This window comes from Hyla sarda, chromosome 4 (genome assembly GCF_029499605.1).
Source record: "Hyla sarda isolate aHylSar1 chromosome 4, aHylSar1.hap1, whole genome shotgun sequence".
NCBI classification, from domain to species: domain Eukaryota; kingdom Metazoa; phylum Chordata; class Amphibia; order Anura; family Hylidae; genus Hyla; species Hyla sarda.
The window spans coordinates 277,814,724-277,835,142 of record NC_079192.1 but is presented as its reverse complement, the minus strand read 5'-3'; the positions used below and the strand labels follow the sequence as shown (position 1 = coordinate 277,835,142).

Sequence of the window (20,419 nt, the reverse complement as noted above, 5' to 3'; positions counted from 1 at the left end):
CAGGTAGTCAGTGGAGACCCTAGTGGGTCTAACAGTTAGTGTCACCTGTTATATTCTAGGATGAGGTAGGCCTAGTAGGAGGTACGTGAGCGGGGCCACCCTTATTAGGGCGATAACGCCGCCTAGGGTACAGGGCTTGAGTGAGCGTAGGGTGAGTCTAGCACCACTAGGCCCCTGTTATGCCCCATCCCTTAATGGGGGTTTCTTTGTTAGATCCCCTGGGGGACCATCCTTATGTCTTAATGGAACCAGTAAGTACTTTGTTAGTAGTCATCTTGTATATATCTACTATTTAAATGGCTCTGCCTCCTCTGTCCGTTTGCTGTACTTACATATATATATAAAAACGAAAATGAATATTCAAAGGAAATATATAGTTGTTTTATTTTTTTTATTTTATTTTGTATTACTTTTTTATTTTTTCCCTAAATGGAGTTCTGGGTATGGGTTTGGTCTTACATGGGTTTCTTCCTAGTGTGTAAATAGGCTAATAGGAGGATTTGAATATACTGTGGTTAAATTTTATTAATAATAATAATAATAAGTTGTTTAAATTAATGTATATTCTGGCCTCTATATATGGGGGATGGTTGGTCGTGGCCGTGCGGTATGTGTCCCCTTAGCTCTCGGAACCCTGTGCCTGTATTATGATTTAAATGGCACCTTCACACTGCTGCATGCTCATGACTGAAATACCCTTTTTTGGCATTATTCATGTAATAGTCATTATCCATCATTAATGAGTGATTGCATCAATGCCTTTATTCCTCAATCTTTATTAGCCTTATGAGTAATTCATGCCAGTCATTTAGGAGTTAATATACTCTATACTCAGCCATAAGTCACTCTCACCTATGTTATAATGATCCGCCTCCTGTGGGCGTCAGAGCGGGGCGGGCACGGCCGACGTCACACTAGGGTGCCAGGATATGACGCCAGATGCCGAGGGACCCGGAAGGTGAGCGCATTGCAGCCGGTTAGACTCATTCCGGTCACTGCAGGTGGCGCACCTCCCGGGATCCAGTGATCGGTACTTAGACCAGCTGACAGTGAGTACAGCGAACTAGCGGCGATACTGCTAGATTTGCCTTGCAGGTACAGCGGAGCCTATGTTTACTTATAGGAATGTATCATTTTATTTTTAGGTGTCCGGAACCACGGCAAGTACTGTGAGTCGTTTAGCCCTATAGAAACCACATCTAGTGCAATGCCGCATATTGGAGCTCATTGTATTATTGATTTTCTTTTCAGGTTGTGCCGGCATACTCCTGTTCCAGCTGGGAAAGATCACACCTACTGAGTGACATCTTATCTCCTATCCTTTGGATAGGGGATAAGATGTCTTTGCGCCGGAGTACCCCTTTAAAGTTGTTTAGGAATTTATCATTGCTAATTCCTAATGGCCATGCATATTTTTATTGCGTTATCATGCTCCAGTGCATCTACCTGTTTTGGACCGTGTTACGGCTCTGCACTATATTCCAGCACATGGGGCTGTTGTTCCAGTTGTGGATACGCTGTCTATGGTGGATACGCAAGTATGCAGGGAAAGTGGTTCAGGGTGAGGACAGGGTTGCACCAACATTATCTGTTGCTATTAGCAACAAATACAGCTGACAGATTTCCTTTAAGAATTACGGAAAAATAATTTTACACATAATGTAGCAGTTATACTTTGTAGTTTCCGACCTTCATGTATTAATTCATTATCAGATTTCATGATATGTAGTTAGCAACCTGCTCCTAGTTTCAGAAATTTCTCTTTTGGGTATGTCTTTCCTGTAATTCTTGGTGAAGGTATGTTCTGTGGACGCAGGATGTGGTCATCCGAACTATCTCTTGTGTATCAGCACAGTTTTTGGACAGATTTTTCCTTCCACAATCCACAAGGGATCTCCTCTCATTTTTGCTGATGCTGAGGACTGTGTGATTCTCCCCTTATTTAAAGGGAAGACTTGCCAGTTAATGTCCATGAAATATGGAATTTGAAACCTAAATAGAAAGTAGAAGATAAAGCTACAAAACATCATCTATGTATCATGATACTGATGAGAGTTGAAAGTTCATCTATGTATTTCACTTTAATCATACATTTATTTTCCTTTCAGACCATGAATTTGCTTTCTCTGGCTAACCGAAAATCCAGGTACTATGAATAGAGCTGTTTGAAGTTGGTTTCTGGGTGGAAAAACAAGCAGGAAATTCCAGTAGGATAAATCAGTGGTCCTCTTTGTGGGCAGACATGCCTGTTTCCAGTTCTGCAGTGCAAAGAAAAAAATCATCCAATATAAAGTAAATAAAACATTTCTCTTTGCATGTTTTAAGATAGATTCGGTAGTGTAGCTTTTTTTTTTGTATTTTACGGTTTTATGTTACGGTAACTGTTAAGCCAACACAGTTAAAAAACAGATGTGTATACAATGAAACAATGTTTTTTTGTATTTGTTATACTTATTTAGTAAAAATAACATTTTCAGTATGCTTTATAAAAAAAACGAAACATATATAATGTTTGCACCATTTATGCATGCAATGCCAACATATTTCACTGTCCTTTATTGTTATATATTGAATATCCCATATATAATATATATATATATATATATATATATATATACATACATTTTTTTGACTAATGTAAACCATATACATTGTTGTGGTCAGTAGTAAGGATATGTTGATATCCCCTGCTATCATGCACAGGTCCTATTGATGAATCAAATCACTTGTCGTGTGACTATAGCTTGCATCTATGCCTATGGCACAGAATGTGATCTACTGTACCTTCCTTTGTAGAAGAAGATCTGCAAGAGAGTCAAAAATGTGAGGGAGATTCATCAAAACCTATGTAAAGGAAAAGTTAACAAGTTGCCCATAGCAAACAATCAGCTCGCCTCTTTCATTTTGAAAAGGGGCTGTGAGAAATGAAAGAAGCAACATAATTGGTTGCTATGGGCAACTGGTTAACTTTTCCGCTACACTGGTTTTGATGAATCTTCCCCTAAATCAATGTGTGTAATTATGTATGTGTAATGTGTATGAATGTGAGTGCGTGTGTACTGCATATACATGTTTATGTGATGTGTGGTTGTATTTCTGCACTATATATTGGCACTACATACCAAACAGCCATAACATTAAAGGGGTTTCTCATCTGACATAAGTTATCACCTATTCACAGGGGTGATTGTGTGGGGGGGGTCAGACCACTCCACCCATTCTCTATAGGAACAGCGGAAACTGCTTTGGGTGTTTCGGGTAGCTCCCATGCAGGATGCCTTGACCAGTGGCATGCATGCGCCACCCATTAGTCCATTCTAACAGGAGACTGGGGTCCCTTTTCTCAGGAACCATAAATAGGGGAAAGAATAACATTTTCAGATGGGGAAGCAACTTTAACCCCTTAAGGACATAGGGCGTATCCATACGCCCCCGTTTCCAAGTCCTTAAGGACCGAGGGCGTATGGATACGCCCTGAGCATTTCCGACCCCCACCGCTAGCCGGAGGGGAGCCGGTGCCGGATGCCTGCTGAAATCGTTCAGCAGGCATCGGGGCATATCGCCCAGGGGGGTCATTATGTCCCCCCATGTCGGCGATTGCCGCAGATCGCTGAACAATTCAGTCCAGCGATCTGCGGCGGATTCCGGGTCAATCGGGTCTCCAGTGACCCGATGACCCGGAATTACTGGCTGATCGGGGCCGTCAGAGACGGCCCCGAACAGCCAGAGCTTGCAGGGGTGAGGTGGCACTGGTGCCACCTCACGATCGCCCTGATTCGTCGGACGGATTACCGGCCGACCAATCAGGGCGCCTGCTGCGGGTGTCACTCCCGCACCTGCTCCGCCCCTCTTCCGGAGGACGTGAGCGGGCAGAAGACCCCGGGTGCTGGGGACCCCGATCCCCGGCATCCATGTTGGGATCGGGGCCCCAGGAGCGACGGCGGCGGCGAGGGACAGTCCTGCAGTGTGGATCGTTGGAGGTGAGTGACAGCCTCCTGCTGTTGCTTAGCAACAGCTCCCAGCATGCAACAAGGGCATGCTGGGAGCTGTAGTTATGCAACAGCAGGAGGCAGACCACCACAACTACCAGCATGCCCTTATGGGCATGCTGGGACTTGTAGTTTTGCACCAGCTGGAGGCACATTCTTTCTATGGAAAAGTGTACCTTCAGCTGTTGTGTAACTACAACTCCCAGCTTGCACAATCAGCTAAAGTGCATGCTGGGAGTTGTAGTGGTGCATCTGGTGGTTGCATAACTACAACTCCCAGCATGCCCGTTGGCTGTCGGTGACTGCTGAGAGTTGTAGTTTTGCAACAGCTGAGGGCACACTGAATTAAGTAGTAAACCAGTGTGTCTCCAGCTGTTGCATAACTACAATCCCCCAGCATCCCCAGCCAATGTAGTATGCCTCCGGCTGTTGCATAACTACAAGACCCAGCATGCCCTTCCGCTGTCCGTACATGCTGAAGGTTGTAGCTTTTGCAACAGCTGAAGGCACACTGGTTGCAAAACACTGAGTTTGTTACCAAACTCGGTGTTTCACAACCTGTGTGTCTCCAGCTGTTGCAAAACTACAACTCCCAGCATGCACTGATAGACCGTACATGCTGGGAGTTGTAGTTTTGCAACAGCTGGATGTTTCCCCCCCCCCAATGTGAACGTACAGGGTACACTCACATGGGCGGAGGATTACAGTAAGTATCCGGCTGCAAGTTTGAGCTGCGGCAAATTTTCTGTCGCAGCTCAAACTGCCAGCGAGAAACTACTGTGAACCCCCCGCCCGTGCGACTGTACCCTAAAAACACTACACTACATTAACACAAAATAAAATAAAAAGTAAAAAACACTACATATACACATACCCCTACACAGCCCCCCTCCCCTCCCCAATAAAAATGAAAAACGTCTGGTACGCCACTGTTTCCAGAACGGAGCCTCCAGCTGTTGCAAAACAACTACTCCCAGTATTGCCAGATAGCCACTGACTGTCCAGGCATGCTGGGAGTTTTACAACAGCTGGAGGCCCCCTGTTTGGGAATCACTGGCGTAGAATACCCCTATGTCCACCCCTATGCAATCCCTAATTTAGGCCTCAAATGTGCATGGCGCTCTCACTTTGGAGCCCTGTCATATTTCAAGGCAACAGTTAAGGGCCACATATGGAGTATCGCCGTACTCGGGAGAAATTGGGCTTCAAATTTTGTGGGGTATTTTCTGCTATTACCCTTTTTAAAAATGTAAAATTTTTGAGAAAACAAGCATTTTAGGTAAAAAAAAAATAATTTTTTTTACATATACAAAAGTCATGAAACACCTGTGGGGTATAAAGGTTCACTTAACCCCTTGTTATGTTCCCCGAGGGGTCTAGTTTCCAAAATAGTATGCCATGTGGTTTTTTTTTGCTGTCCTGGCACCATAGGGGCTTCCTAAATGCGGCATGCCCCCAGAGCAAAATTTGCTTTCAAAAAGCCAAATGTGACTCCTTCTCTTCTGAGACCTGTAGTGCGCCAGCAGAGCACTTTTCACCCCCATATGGGGTGTTTTCTGAATCAGGAGAAATTGGGCTTCAAATTTTGGGGGGTGATTTCTGCTATTACCCTTTTTAAAAATGTAAAAATTTTGGGAAACCAAGCATTTTGGGTAAAAAAAAAAAAAATTTCACATATGCAAAAGTCGTGAAACACCTGTAGGGTATTAAGGTTCACATTACCCCTTGTTACGTTCCCCGAGGGGTCTAGTTTCCAAAATGGTATGCCATGTGTTTTTTTTTTGCTGTTCTGGCACCATAGGGGCTTCCTAAATGCGGCATGCCCCCAGAGCAAAATTTGCTTTCAAAAAGCCAAATGTGACTCCTTCTCTTCTGAGACCTGTAGTGCGCCAGCAGAGAAATTTTCACCCCCCATATGGGGTGTTTTCTGAATCGGGAGAAATTGGGTTTCAAATTTTGGGGGGTATTTTCTGCTATTACACTTTTTAAAAATGTAAAATTTGTTGGGAAACCAAGCATTTTAGGTAAAAAAAAAAAATTTTTTTTTTTACATATGCAAAAGTCGTGAAACACCTGTGGGGTATTAAGGTTCACTTTACCCATTGTTACGTTTCCTGAGGGGTCTAGTTTCCAAAATTGGATGCCATGTGTGTTTTTTTGCTGTCCTGGCACCATAGGGGCTTCCTAAAGGTGACATGCCCCCCAAAAACCATTTGTCGCTCCTTCCCTTCTGAGCCCTCTACTGCGCCCGCTGAACAATTAACATAGACATATGAGGTATGTGCTTACTCGAGAGAAATTGGGTTTCAAATACAAGTAAAAATTTTCTCCTTTTTACCCCTTGCAAAAATAAAAAAATTGGGTCTACAAGAACATGCGAGTGTAAAAAATGAAGATTTTGAATTTTCTCCTTCACTTTGCTGCTATTCCTGTGAAACACCAAGGGTTAATACACTTACTGAATGTGATTTTGAATACTTTGGGGGTGTAGTTTTTATAATGGGGTCTTTTATGGGGTATTTCTAATATGAAGGCCCTTCAAATCCACTTCAAACCTGAACTGGTCCATGAAAAATAGCGAGTTTGAAAATTTTGTGAAAAATTTCAAAATTGCTGCTGAACTTTGAAGCCCTCTGGTGTCTTCCAAAAGTAAAAACTCATAAATTTTATGATGCAAACATAAAGTAGACATATTGTATATGTGAACCCAATAAAAAATATTTTGAATATCCATTTTCCTTACAAGCAGAGAGCTTCAAAGTTTGAAAAATGCTAAATTTTCATTTTTTTCATCAAATTTGGTGATTTTTCACCAAGAAAGGATGCAAGTTACCATAAAATTTTACCACTAAGTTAAAGTAGAATATGTCACGAAAAAACTATCTCGGAATCAGAATGATAACTAAAAGCATCCCATAGTTATTAATGTTTAAAGTGACAGTGGTCAGATTTGCAAAAAACGCTCCGGTCCTTAAGGTGAAAAAGGGCTCGGTCCTTAAGGGGTTAAATAAGGTAATAATATACTTTTTTTGTGATAATGGCAGCTCCCAAGGGGTGGGATATATTATGCAAAAAATGACCAGTCACTTCTTGAAGTTGGTTTTTCTTGAAAGCAGGAAACATGAGCACAAGGATCAGAGCAATTTTAAAAAGAGGCAAATTATGAAGCCTAAATAACTGAGTCAGTACGGTATGTCTCAAAAACACCAGGTTTTTAGGGGTCAAATATGAAGAAAAGGAGATGTCCAGCAGTTGGAGTAGGTGCAAAAGAGGAACTTCTTTATTGGAGCCCATAAAGAGGTTCCTGTTTTGCACCTACTCTGACTGCTGAACATCTCCTTGTTTTCATATGTGGACTTTGCTTGGGCATGGAACGCTGCCGCCCAGTCTGTGCAAAGGTATGGGAATTGTGGAGTGTGTAGCTGTCTGCTCTCCCCTTGGTTAGGTTTTTAGGGGTGTTCCCCATATGTAATGGTTAGTACCTACCAAAAGTGGCCCAAGAAAGAATAATAAGTAAATCAGTAGGAGGGTCATGGGTGCCCAAGGCATATTCATGCTCATGACGGTCAAATCTGGTCTGATCCCACTAAAGAGCTCAAGCAACACAAACTAAAAAAAAAATGTAAAAAGATGCTTTACAGCTTGTTGTACATTGAGCTCTGCATTCATCTACTAGTCAGTGATCCATGTCCACCACTGAGTTCACCTACAATGGGAGCATGGACAACTGAACAGGACCATCCCTATTTTTAGGGATGATCGAATCGAATCTGACGAATCCGAATTAGTTACATATTTCAGGAAAAATTGGATTCGTAACAAATGCGAATATGCACAAGTCACTTTGTTAATCTCCATTTAGTGCCGTCCAGGCTCCAGGGGCTGGGCATCTAAAATGGAGGATCCACATGTGAGGACACAGGGCAAGGAATCCTGGGAAGGCGGGAACAAGGGTCGGCAGGATGACCTGAATCACATGCATCATGCAGCTTATCAACAGCCAGCCAACCCTGTGATGTAACAGCCCTATATTATCGGCAGCCATCTTGCGGCCAGTCACATCAGTATTCTATTACAGAGAGAGGGACAGACAGCAGTGTGTGTTGCACAGAAAAGCATTTTTACAGCAGCGATTAATCTCCCAGTCACATCAGCGCTCTATTGCAGAGATGGACAGAGAGTAGTGTGTTGCACAGAAAAGCTTTTTTACATCAGCGATTCACCTGAAGCCCAAATCCAGCCACCTTAAGCCCAAATCCAGCAATTTTTGGTGTTGTACACAGAGACTGTGTGCTGCAGCACTGGTGTGTACAACAACTGAAAAGCTAATAGTAGCCAGTAGTGTTGAGCGGCATGGGCCATATTCGAATTTGCGAATATTTGCGAATATATGGACGAATATTCATCATATATTCGCTAAATTCGCATATTTGTAATATTCGCGTTTTATTTTCGCATATGCGAAAAATTCGCGTATGCAAAAATTACCATATACAAAAATTAACATAAGCAAAAATTTGCATATGCGGAAATTAGCATATGCGGAAATTAGCATATGCAAATTTTCGCATGTGCGAAAATTCGCACGTCAGTCTCACACAGTAGTATTAGAGCCTTCTTTACACCACACAAGCTGGAAGCAGAGAGGGATGATCACTGTGATGTGTACTGTGATAAAATAAAAAAATAAAAATAAAAAATAAAGAATATTCGTAATTACGAACATATAGTGCTATATTCGCGAATATGCGATATTCGCGAATAAAATTCGCTTTGCGAATATTCGCGAGCAACACTAGTAGCCAGCCAGGTAGGGTGAGCAGAGCACTAAAAGCATATTGTCCTCTATTAAGTGTAACCTGTAGGTACATCTAAGTGGTGTACCATTTTGTTCCTGTTAAAGTCTTAAGGGCCTAGATACTGTGAAAGGCCAGGCAAAAGTACACACCTACTGGTGTTGTAGACAAATACTGTTTTAAGCAGTGTAGCGTATTGTACTCTCCTCATACACGCACTATGTCAGGCAGAGAAGTGCCAGGACATGCACAGAGGAGTGGCAGAGGTCTAAATTCAACAATCAGAGGTCGCAGCAGACTAGGGGCAAGTGGCAGCAGGAGTCGCAGCAAGAGGCCTGAGCTCCCGGTATCAGCTAGGGGTCGTGTCTCGACCAGCAACCCCTCTGCCGTTATCGATTGGTTAACACGATCATCCACTTCATCACAAGTGACATCTGACACCCCCAGTGAACAGTCGGTGGGTTCCACAGAAACAGCCCTCAGTTGGCATGGCCCGGGAGCAGTCCTTGTCCTCCTATTGCCTCTGTCCAATGCTGTTCCCTCCCCCACAGAAGTATCTTGTGCTGTGGGTTCAGCTCCACTATTTAGTGAGGACAACTGTAGGACAGTCAGCAGATACGGCCAAGCCAAGAAGTGGAGGAGACATCTGCCACTTCCTCCACTAGGCGGCCAAGTAGTGATGAGGAGTGTGGCGTGGGAGGTGGTGTTGCGAGTGTTAAGGCTCCTGAAGCAGACACTGTTGAGGAACCTGAGCAAGACATCAGTGACGCGCAGCCACAACTTGATGATGATGAAGCCGATCGCACTTGGGAGCCGGGTGCAGAAGGAGCTTCATCATCAGAAGAAGAAGAAGAAGGTTGCAGGTTGCCCGTGAGGCAGCAGCTGAGCCAGCAAGGTGGTAGCATGGTTGGCAGTCAACATGGTGGCATAGGTGGAAAGTCTGGAGCCAAACGTGCCAGGGGTAGACCACCTGCTTCACCGCAGCCTACCTTCCCAGGAGATAGTGGAACAGGGGTTCCTGGAGTCGGCAGCAATAGCAGTCAATCAGTGCGGACTGTTGGGGAGAAAATCAGCTACTCGGCGGTGTGGCAGCTTTTCATTAAGCATCCAGAGGATGTTAACCTGGCCACATGCAAGATGTGTCGGCAGAAGGTGAAGCATGGCCAGGGTCCCAATGTTGGCACCAATGCCCTGCGTCAACATATGCAGTGTCACCATTAAGCGGCCTGGGAGAACCGTGGCTCCAATGTAGTGGTCCAACCTGCTGCATCACCCAGTGGCACGCCGCTCCCTGTTTCAGCCACCCAAGGCTCCACCACCTCCGCCGAAGGGAGCTGTGTGTCATACCCATCTTATGTTGTTCCAGATGCTCTTGCTCCTCCTACTTCGAGTCAGTCATTCTGCCAGCAATCCATCGGCGAAGCCATGTCCAAGAGACAACAGTATGCGCCCACTCATCCAATGGCGCAGAAGCTGAATGTGCTCCTGTCCAAGTCCCTTTTCAAATGGTGGACTCTGCACCTTTCAGAGAACTGATGGCTTGTGCCGAGCCGAGGTGAGAGTCCCAACCCGCCACTTTGTGAAGAAGGCAGTACCAGCCCTGCACAATTTTGTGGAACATAAGGTGGGCCAGTCCTTGAGCCTGTCGGTGTGTACCAAAGTGCACGGCAGCGCTGACGGGTGGAGCTGTGACTACGGTCTGGGACAATACATGTCCTTTTCGGACCACTGGTTAAATGTGGTTCCTGCACAGCTAAAACAGCAACTTGTACAGGTCACGCCACTTTCGCCTCCAAGCTCTTAGGCTGTTGGTCCTGTGACAGTGTGCAACTCCGCCTCCTCATCCTCCACCGTGTCCTCAGCCTCTACTGCATGGACAAGTCTCAGTGCCCCTCCAGCATACCATGTGTGCAGGGCACGGCGGTGTCCCGCTGTTCTTCACATGGTTTGCCTTGGTGAACGTAGTCATACAGGGGAGGAACTGCTAAAAGTCATTCATCAAGAAATTGAATCACGGCTTACGCCACAAAAACTGGAAATGGGAACCATGGGGATCGGCAATAGGAAGAACATCTTGTCTGTGCTGCGACAAGGAAGCCTGAAACATGCGCCCAGCATGGGACATATGTTCTATCTGCTTGTCAAGGAGTTCCTGAAGTGTTCCCCCCCCCATCTGCAAGACATCCTAACAATGGGAAGGAAACTTTGCATGCACTTCAGCCTTTCATACACTGCAAAGCACACCCTCCTTGAGCTGCAGCATCAGAACGGTATCCCCTAACATAGTCTGATTTGCGACGTTTCCACACGTTGGAATTCCACCCTCCATATGTTGGACCGATATACAAACAGAGAAAAGCCCTCCCCGATTTCTTGATGATCCAAGCGGATAGGGGGACTCCCCTGTGTAACTTCAATGTCAACCAGTGGCAGCTCATACGTGACACCGGCCGTTTTCTCAGGCCCTTTGAGGAAGCCACATTATTAGTCAGTCGCCAGGATTACGGGATGAACAACTTCATTCTACTGCTTGATTTACTACAACATGTGTTGGAAACAATGGCTGGTCAGGGCTCTGGAGACATGGTGCCTACAGCTCACGGCCACATGAGCACTGTGCGGGCTGAACTGGAGGAGGAGGAGAAGGAGGAGGGGCACAGTGGAGCACAGTTTAGGTTTTCGCGAGATGGGCGGTTTTTCTAGTCATCTGACAGGAGAGGAGGAGCAGGAGCAGCTAGAGGAGCTAGAGGGTTATGAGGAAGGCGAGACAAAGGACCCAGACACATCATGATAGTATGCAGTGGGGATGGAGTCAGGGAGTCCCTCCGAGTAACTTGCATAAATGGCACGATGCATGCTCACTTGCTTGCGTAGTGACCGCAGAATTGTCACCATTCGGCAGCAGGATGACTTCTGGCTCTCCACCTTATTGGACCCTCGCTATCGGCACAAACTGGGGGCCTTTTTTACACCCACTGAGAGGGAGGACAAACTGACCTACTACAGAGACATCCTATGTAGTCAGTTGGCCGATGCCTATCTATGCCATCGTCCATCCTCTCGCAGGTCGGACTTGGGGGGCCCTCTGCGCTCAATTCCACTGCCATGGCTGCTGGGAGGGGTGGGGTGGCAGGAGCAATACTAGCTCCATCACAGCAGCCTGAGTCTACAGTCGCTGATGAGTAGCTTTCTTCACCCGCATAGTGAAGCAACTCATCAGTATCAGGTAGACCTGAAGCAGGACCTTAACTAGCAGGTGGTGACATACCTTGACATGACCATGCCAACACACCTAGAAGATCCGCTGGACTTCTGGGCAGCCAAACTTGATTTGTGAACGCAACTAGCAGAGTTTTCCCTGGAAAAGCTGTCCTGCCTGGCCAGTAGTGTGCCATCAGAGCAGGTGTTTAGTGTGGCAGGGGCCATAGCAGCCCAAAGGAGAACTCGTCTGTCCATGAAAAATTTGGAGAGACTGAACTTTGTGAAGATGAATCAGGCATTGATCAGCCAGAATTTCCACCCACTAATGCCTGATGCATCAGAGTATATTGACCATGGTGCCACACCAACACTTCACAAATATGGATAGTGCAAAACATACAGTATTTAAGGTGCTGCTCCCCAGGTACATTCCTCGGCAACAGAGCACAAGTAAGTATTGAGCATATGCATAAGCTAAAATGTAACTTTTTTTAGGATAATATATATGAACCCAAATTTTAAATCAAACAAAAGGAAAGGTGTGCAAAAAAAACCATGTGCTATCTACACCACCTAGAATTGATGTGATGCAAAGACCTCTAAAAGGTGGAAGGGAACAACGTGTGGTCCATTGTAACTGGTGGGGGTAAAAACTTCCCCTGTAAGGTCCTACTCTCGCATTATTAATTCCCTTCTTGGCAAGTGTTACTCGCCCTATAAAGGGCAGCCTCACACAGGAACCTCTCCCTATTTCCCCTTACAAACACTGCAATTTCACAGGGTTTTGAGGTGGAAATAGGGAGAGTTTCCTATGTGGGGCCACCCTTTATAGGGTGAGTAACACTTGCCAAGAAGGGAATTAATAGGGCGAGAGTAGGGCCTTACAGGGGAATTTTTCACCCCCACCTGCTACAATGGACAATACGTTGTTCCCTTCCACCTTTTTGAGGAAAGTGTTAATCGTCTTAAAAAGGGTGGCTCCACACAGGAACCTCTCCCTATTTCCACCTAAACACCCTGGGAAATGGCAGTGTTTTTAGGTGGAAATAGGACGAGGTTCATGTGTGGGGTCGCCCTTTTTAGGGCGAGTAACACTTGCCAAGAAGGGAATTAATAATGCTAGAGTAGGGCCTTACAGGGGAAGTTTTTACCCCCATCTGTCACAAAGAACCTTACGTTGTTCCTTTCCACCTTTTAGAGGTATTTGCATCACATCAATATTTGGTGGTGTAGGTGGCACAAGGTGTTTTTTGCACACCTTTCCTTTTGTTTGATTTTAAAAAAAAATTTGGGTCCATATATTTTATTCTAAGAATATTATTAAAAGTTAAGTTTTAAGTAATGCATATCCTCAAAACTTACTTGTGCACACTAACACTTTTACAAAAGAGACCGTTTTCTTCTGCCTACCTGCCTCAGCTACTATTCTGATCCTGCCACCTGCCTGATGCCACATATCTGATACCAAGTTCTCTTTTTCCCCCCACCTTCGTCACTGGTATTGCCACCCACCGCCCCACTATGTCACCAGGTCACTTTCAGAACTCCTGATGCTGCTGATGCCACCTCCACGCTGTCTCATACTGCTACCGTATGTTCTCCTCATACTGCTGCCACCTCCAGGCTGTGTCATTCTGCAACTATATGGTTTTCTCATGCTTCCGCCACCTCCAGGCTGTGTCATTCAACCCCTATATGGTCTCCTCATGCTGCCGCCAACTCCAGGCTGTGTCATTCAGCCACTATATGGTCTTTTCATGCTGCCACCAATTCCAGGCTGTGTCATTCAGCCACTATATGGTCTCCTCTTGCTGCCGCCAACTACAGGCTGTGTCATTCAGCCACTATATGGTCTCTTCTTGCTACCGCCACCTCCAGGCTGTGTCACTGTACCGCCATGTGGTCTCCTCATGCTGCTGGCACATTAAATAAAACTTTTAGGTCCATCTATTTGAAATCTTCAATTTAAATGTTAAAAAATATCTTTAATCTTTTCAATTGTGAGGTCCTATGGTCTCTTCAGGCTGTTGCCACCTCCAGGCTGGGTCATTCAGCCACTATATGGTCTCCTCATGCTGCCGCCACGTCCACGCTATGTCATTCAGCCACTATATGGTCTCCTCATGCTGCCGCCAACTCCAGGCTGTGACATTCACCCACTATATGTTCTCCTCATGCTGCCACCACCTCCAGGCTTTGTCATTCGGCCACCATATGGTCTCCACATGCTGCCGCCACCTCCACGCTGGGTCGATCAGCCACTATATGGTCTCCTCATTCTGATGCCACCTCCAGGCTTTGTCATTGTGCCGCTCTGCGACAGTGACTCTAATAGTGATGCCCCTAATCCGCATCTCATACTGAATAACAGTATTATTTCACTAACCCAGCACACACCCTATGTGTCTCTACTTATTCTGCTACACATTTCTACAGATGAATATATAAAAGAACAATGTGTTATATATATATATATATATATATATATATATATATATATATATTATTATTTTTTTTTTTTTTTTTCTATTATTACTTTTTAATACAGCCTTCCAAGGATTGGTGTATATTGGGAAATACTCCTAAGATATATGGCACCTCCAAAAGAAGCAACAAAAACCTTATACTGTTACAATGGCAGCTGCTTGACATGGAGGTATAATGTATCCAAATAATGTGTTAAAAGGAAGGAGATGCTTCTAAAACATGCTGTGCAGCATTTTGTTGGACAGATTGTTACTTCACAATAGCCCATAAAAAAGGCCACAGCAGATGCTATCCAGACCACCACTAGGCCCAGTAGAGGAAGTAGTGGGGATAATATTAAGGGTGACACCTGGAAAGGTGACACAGAAACATCTTTCTACAAAGGAGAACCCAAAAGAAGACATCAAAATATTAAAACCTTGTGTAAAAGAGCTATAATAAATAATGAAAATGTAACTATACTAGGGAATAAATGGTGACTCACCAACTTTCACTTTAAAGGGGGTTTTTAAGTCCTGAAAGTCCCATCTAAACAGCTTAAAATGTTAGTTGCTTTTAACATAACAAAGTAAACTAAATAAGTAACCAGAGATCCCACATTTTTCAGCTGCACCATGGTGTGTTGTCCTGGGCCACATTAACATGGCAGCTATTCGCTGTCTTCTGCACTTATGTGTTTTATTCTGTGGCATTGTATATTTCTTGTCTGTGTGTTTATTACAGTGTGAAAAGCCTAGGCAATTTATTGTCTGTGTAAAACAGATTGTGTTTCCAGTCTTTACTTCATTGTGTCCGATATATACATTTGTGTATTTCTTGTCTGAAAAAAAAAAAAGATATATTTATATATATATATATATATATATATATATATATATATATGTGTGTGTGTGTGTGTGTGTGTGTGTGTGTGTGTGTGTGTGTGTCTTTTTTTTCCTTCTTTTTATCCAAACCATCATTATTTTAAACCATAATAGATCACGATGCACAATTACTTTATTTCTGCTGTCCTGAGCTGGCACTATCATTTATGTGTGGCTGTGTAAGGACAGCATTGCATATAATGGGCTATACTGAAGGTTTCAGCTGTTGCTGTACATGTCTGATCATGTAGGCGCAGTCAGATGGTGTCTATTTTATCAATACAGCTGTTGACAGATATATTATACTAAGCGCTCCTGCCAGCAGCTATAGACAGATGACACTGTGTTACAGGGCAATGTTATGAGTGAATTTACAGAACTTCACAGGCAGATGGAGAATTTCCTCTAAGCCTAACAGCTGAATCCCTAATACTTAGGTGAACTATTTCTCCCACACTAAATACCATGGATTGCTGTGCTATTTCCACAGCCAATATCAGCAATTTCTCATCCCAAGACTGGCAAGGTGTCTCTGCATTGCCCCCCATTACACAGAATAGGGTCAGGGTACTTGTGGGGAGACAAGTTATCAGGGGCTCTGATCAAGATATGGGCTTTGTGTGAGGTCAGGGGAGAAGAAGATGACACAGAAAAAGGCAAACCCATTGAAGGGAACCGGAGCACAGAAAATGCAGTTGGTCTGTGGTGTAAAGGAGATGGGCTCTGTGGAAAGTCAGAAGGGCAGAGGCAGTCAAAGTCTTCCTATTTGAGATTGCTGCAGAGACAGTCCTTACTGATAGCAGTAAATTGCATAGATTTTTTGGATAAACGGCACAGGCAGCATTATATATTTAGCCAGCTTGTTGAGCTTGTTAGAGATACTCCTCTCCCATAGGCCCCTTGTCATTGTAAATCATATTCTTGCACCAAGAAATTACACAAGTCATTGATAATTTTGGCTAATGTAAGGCCATCTTTTAGAAACACATCTCACAGGCACTTTGTAAATCTTTATATACAGCTAGGTAAAAATTGGTAAAATATACGTGCTAGGAGCTGTATGGGCTTTGTTTGCTGCTGCATGTATGGAGCTAATCCTTCTAGGAGAGAAACGCTTTGGACTTACAGCACCACTGTATGTGCAAAATTTGAACAAGAAACCTATGTATGCCTCCAGATGAAATCAGGAGCATTTAGACTTACACTTACATAATTATTGTCATTTGAAAAACGTCAAAAGTTTAGATCACACAGTGTCTCAATCCTGGAACCTGCTACGATAATGAGTTCTAAGTAACTGAATTGCGCACTTCATTTTCCGGTTGTCCATCAAATGTAACTCCTTTACTCCATTAGTCTTTGCAGTGAATGAGTCGGACAGAGCAGTCAGCCAGGGAGTATGCACTTTACGAGCTTATAATTCTATTGCAGCGAGTCTTAGGAATAAGACACTGTGTTATCTAAACTTTTGACTTGTCTGGCCTACATATCAATAGGATTTTAGTCTAGATGCACCTCTGTGGGTGCTCTATTATGAAACGGTATGAAAAAGAGCAGTAATATGGCAGCAATTATGAGGTCTACATTAAATATACATCTTGGTACAACTTTAATGCTTAAGCAGGGCAAGCTGGGGATAAGTGCATGTAAATACAGAAAGGTAAATGAGGAGATTTTACTAACTGTATGTGAAGCAGAGCTGTGGTTTTTTTAACACAATGTGATGTTGTAACCCTAACAAGGCCGTCTGTGTGCTCGTACCACCATTGGATTCTTGTTTCAGACAGAATTATGAAGTGTTGCCCGAGTGACAACTGCTTTAAGTCATTATGATAATGGCCAGTTGGCTGGAATCCCTATTTGTTGGTTACCATGGATAACAATCGCAGGACTGTTTAAAATGTCACTTATTCCCAGTTATTACGTACATTGATCTGTAGAGGGTTCACATGAGCACAAGATGGAACAAAGTAAGTTTAACAAGTGATGATCTCTCACTTCATGCCTCTTAAATTCAATTTCTGCAAGAGAACTTAATGGAAAAAAATACAAGTATAGATATGTTTGTGTACAAAGGGCTCATACTGAATTTTATGATAAGCTTGTGGGAGCATGCAGGGGTGCCTGCACTCTAAATGAAAGAGGTCAGTGTGCGCCTCTGCTCTTCATTAGGCACAGACATGCTGCATCAATTATTTCTATGAATAGATGCCTGGATTGTGGATCAGAAATGCTAATATCACTTAGGCTACAAAATGCTAGCTTTGTCTCTGCTTTTGTAGACGTGAAAAGGGCAAGTTACATTAGACTCAGGAATCTACAACAGAGAAGGAAAATTAAGAAATAAGACAATTATGAAGTGCACCCAAGATACCATTTTCTGACACGTCTAACAGGATTGTTAGAAAGAGATATTTGGAGGGGTCAAAGAGCTAGCAATGTGGCACTATTTGACTTTTATACTCCCCAAAAAAACATCCTGCAGGATAAAACCATCACAGGGTAGATACACACTAGTATCTCAAAAGTGCTATATACCCCAAACAAAAAGAATACTAGTACATTAGTATCATATGAAAATATAACAAATCAATCTTTATTGACAAAAAATACATACTTTTAAAAACATATAAAATAAATGGCACAAAATGATAACACCAATGAAAGACATGTGCCTGTGACCGTTAGTAAATAAGGATATATATAAACATAAACAAGCTAATGCACTAATACATGTAAACAGTAGATATACCTACATCTGTTTCGCTCCGTCGAGCTTCCTTAGGGGGCGTGCACATGCCCCCTGAGGAAGCTTGATGGAGCGAAACATATGTAGGGGTGGCATGTCACTGGATAAGACCTATTATATTTGTTTGATACTGGACTTTGCTTTACTAACGCACTTTACTATCATTATACTACTTCAAGGTATATCTACTGTTTACATGTATAAGTGTATTAGCTTGTTTATATTTATATATATCCTTATTTACTAACGGTCCCAGGCATATGCCTTTCATTGGTGTTATCATTTTGTGCCATTTATTTTATATGCTTTTAAACATATGTATTTTTTGTCAATAAAGATTGATTTGTTATATTTTCATATGATACTATTGTACAAGTATTCTTTTTGTTTGGGGTATACACTATTTGACTTTTCTAAGATTCAGTGTGCAGCAATCTCTCCACTATTATTGTGTACATGGACCTGTTCACTAAGTTGTTAGATTTCCCTGCTGCTGGATCCACAGAGAAAATAACCCGATGGATCTAAATGAAATACCAGATAATATATTTCTGTAGTATATATGATATAAATATCTGCAGTCAATCTTATGTCTAGGGTATTTGCACATGCTAGTGGTACAAGTCACACACTGGCACACCATTATAACTGGGGTGAAACTTTACTGAAAGATGGTGTCTTATCTGAACAACTTTTTTTAATTGAAGCTTGCTGGTCCATTGTATCATTGACCATGCATTTCTACTGCAGCTACTGAAATGTAAGTATTATATAAGCCACTCAAATACATTGGCAACCATGTAGTAAATGAAGGGGCTAAATCCATCAGAACACCAGTTTCTTTGTTAGCAGCTATCCGCTTTGTCTTTAAGGAGTCCCCTACTAAAGGAAGCCCGTTATGGTATCCATTTGACCTAACATGACATGAAAAATGAGACTGTCAAGATGAGGTGTAGCTACATGATCTTAGAGCTGCTTCTATGGAAAGCCGGATCACAGGGCAAAAACTGATACAATTGGACTGTGGCAGTCCTTAAGGATTATGGGGTTTTCTAAACAGAAAACTTTAATTATTAAAAGTGGTCCAGATTTGCTAACATTTTCTAATTCTTTGATTGTTATATTGCTATATTGCTATATAGTCTACAGTGCCAGACATTTCTTATTCTTTTCTATTTTTTTAGGGTATAAAAACTAGCAGTCTTATTAAAATGTGTATTCGTTGCATTACCAATCATGTCGCCTCCTGGGGATTAGAATACTTTCAATCTCCGTTTCAGGATGATAACAAACTAGACAAATAGTGACTTTAAACTATTATTATACAGCTCGAAACATGTGAGACATTAATATAGTCTTCAGTTATCCTAAGAGTGTCTCAACCAACTGGGTGTTAAAAATACCATTGACATATTGCAGACATTTGTGTTTTTGATATAAGTCTTTCCTTACATAGTACAATCTAAAGAAGAAATGGCCAGCCAGGAAAGGAACGGTAGGGATTGAATGCTGACAACAATATATGATCTGTCAGGCTCTAAACTGGGTCACCAGTCAGTATATATAGCTATGCAACAAGCTTTCTCTACAATATACCACCACAAGAAATAGATGACCTGGCATTGTCTCGATTCTAAACATTTCTGAGGATAATCCTGTTGGCATACGGGAAACACACAGCCTAATTTGGTTCAGTGTCCATGTGTGGTGCTTCTCAAGTAAGGCACAGCATAAACCATATATTCACATGAAGAAATTAGCTTGGAGCACTCACCTCGGACACCACGTTTTTTATTCAGTAATGTCTTTATTCACATTGCAGGTGGAACGTACAGCAGGGAGGTGAGAAGATGGAACAATAGCAGATGGGTTCAGCCGGTGGGGGATGGTCCGTATCGTGCTCTTGCACTTCGTCAGGCCCCACAATATCCTGCACAGCAGTCATGTAATATACAATTACAAATAATAATCACTAATAAAAAGAATTAAAAAAAAGCAATGTAATATCACTCATTCATTTCCTTTACCACTCTACACCTCATGAGACAATAAGGCCGGGTTCACACTATGGAATTTTTCAATGGAATTCCGCTCAGGAATCTCAGTTGGAAATTTCACTGCTTGAAGGTATCATGGAGGTGAATGGGTTTTTTCTTAACCAATTCACACTGTAGAATTTTCAAGACAGAATTTCCATCAGAAAATTCTGATCAAAAAAGTTTTGTAGCTACTCAATGTTCTGGTGGAATCCACTCCACAGACATTGCCATCTATCGGGACGGCCATGTTCATGTGGTCCTAGTGTGATGGCTGCATTCAGAATCTCCAGCCAAA

General features: G+C 43.0%; 1 long non-coding RNA gene across 1 annotated transcript in view; it reads left to right on the top strand.

The window, feature by feature from the left end:
- Positions 1 to 20,040, top strand: part of LOC130369287 (uncharacterized) — a 45,767-nt gene extending 25,727 nt beyond the window's left edge. Inside the window, exons 3-4 of the long non-coding RNA XR_008892712.1 lie at positions 2,109 to 2,292; positions 19,908 to 20,040. This is a non-coding gene — a long non-coding RNA (uncharacterized LOC130369287). The remainder of the gene's footprint in view (positions 1 to 2,108; positions 2,293 to 19,907) is intronic.
- The last annotated feature ends 379 nt before the right edge of the window (positions 20,041 to 20,419 follow it).